The sequence below is a fragment of the Mus caroli genome, chromosome 5 (genome assembly GCF_900094665.2).
Source record: "Mus caroli chromosome 5, CAROLI_EIJ_v1.1, whole genome shotgun sequence".
Taxonomy (NCBI): domain Eukaryota; kingdom Metazoa; phylum Chordata; class Mammalia; order Rodentia; family Muridae; genus Mus; species Mus caroli.
Window position 1 is genome coordinate 128,778,962 of NC_034574.1, and position 1,870 is coordinate 128,780,831.

General features: G+C 37.7%; 1 protein-coding gene across 1 annotated transcript in view; it reads right to left on the minus strand.

Annotated features, from left to right (window-relative positions):
- The window catches only part of Ywhag (tyrosine 3-monooxygenase/tryptophan 5-monooxygenase activation protein gamma), a 25,961-nt gene that overhangs the window by 23,292 nt on the left and 799 nt on the right, over positions 1 to 1,870 (minus strand). The gene's annotated exons all lie outside the window — the stretch shown is intronic.

A 1,870-nucleotide genomic window follows, 5' to 3' on the forward strand; every position in this document is an offset into this window, starting at 1 on the left:
TGAACTCAGGACTCACACACAGGCAGCTGGATGAGCTGCCAAGTTTAGGAACCAACCCTGTTTCAGTTAAGTCTTGTGTGAAATTTCATGGTGAGAAGATTTTCTCAAAACCACAGAAAATAGGTTTAAGGAAACTTTTTTTTTTTAAATCTTTATTTTACATACAAATGGTTCTTACTTCTAAAGTACTGCCAATAAAACACAGCCTTCCCCTCTGGAAAATACTGTATGGGGTTCTTATTCCCTAACAGCTACTGCAGATGGCCAGCAGGAAGCCAGCATTCTTTAAGGTTTTTATGAAAACCCTAAATGCACACCCCACCTCTTCACTCTGACCACAGAGACCTTTTTACTTACAAATCCATTCATTTCCTCATTGTTGGGTTTTTAAAATAAGAGAGATGAATGCTTAAAACTTGAAAGTATCCTATCAACTTTTGTTACTGGGAGTGTTAAGGTGAATGGGCTTGCCTAGATGTCACTGCCCATTTCTAAAAGAAAATAAAATTTTCATTTTGGGGACCAAGGCCCATCTGGTAGAAGATGAAGTGTTCAATGCCACCTGGCTTAACAGCTCATTTCTGCATTACCTTGGACAAATGCCACTGAAAACTCCCTACCAGCCCTTAGGTGCATTGCAGCCTCTGTGTCATTGTGTGTGACATCACTGGGTTGCTATGGATATAGGTGCGAGGTCACTCTCGCTCTCCTGTGGAACTAGAAATAGGGGAAAATTAGANTCTAGATATCACAAACTGAAGACATTTCCAGCATTAGTGACCTGAGAGTCCAGCTTGTATCCTTTAATGGTTTAACTGTTATAAAAAAAAAAGGCAACTGTAACAACACACTAGTACAATAGTATTTCTGATTTTAAAACCAATTATTTTTTGTAAAACATCTGTAGCTTATTTAATTAGGAAAGGATAAGCACCTGGCCTTTTGAAAAACCAAGAAAAAATCATTTAAAATTAAAGTCTCTCTCTCCGGTTTCATTTGTAAGGTTTAACAGGGAGGGGGCACTCCAGCACCCACTTTACACCAGAGATGTATTTAACAACCTTTGTTACATAAGATAGGAAGTTAGATATTAACAGAGTGGAAAACCCAATTATTAATTTTTGAAAACTGTAATAGTAATTTTTCTACTGAATTTTGCAATATTCAGCACCTCCCCCCCCCCGCTGGCAAACTGGTCCCCAATTCATTAATAAATTGGGAGTAACTGACAAAATGGTGCAACTAGTTAGGATTTTGCATCTCAGACAAAAATGCGACAGTATTCCCTTCTTGTCAGAACGAGGATACATTAGGTCAGAAGAAAAAAAGCCTCAGATACATTTAACCAAAAAAAAAAAAAAAATAAATTTTCTTTTAAAAAGACTTTTTCCCCTTTAAAATAAATCCTCCCAGCCTCCACCCAGTCTAGGCTCTCTGCAATATGACAAATGCAGAATCTTCTGGAATGACTTGATACTGCCTCCCACCACCGCTTTGTTTGCAGTATCAGATCAGACAGAATATTTTTTTACACTCAAACGAATTTCTGCAGACTCGTGCCTGCAATTAAGAGAGAAACTGCATGTCTCAGTCAGTTAACATTCAAAGGCATTATATTTAACCCTTTGAAATGGAAAATAAATAAAATGAAAAATGAAGATGCTATATAGAGGGTCATGAATGGGAACGCCAGCGACACACATATCCCTCCCTTCCCAACAGACTTGCTTTGGGGAATGGTTAAAAGGAAGCCTTTTGTTAAAAAAAAAAAAAAAAAAAAAAACGTGAGAAAGGTGGTTTCGATTTTACATCATTGAGGCTGGGTTTGGTTTTTTTCTTTGGGGGGGGGTCCTACATTTTTTTTCTTCCC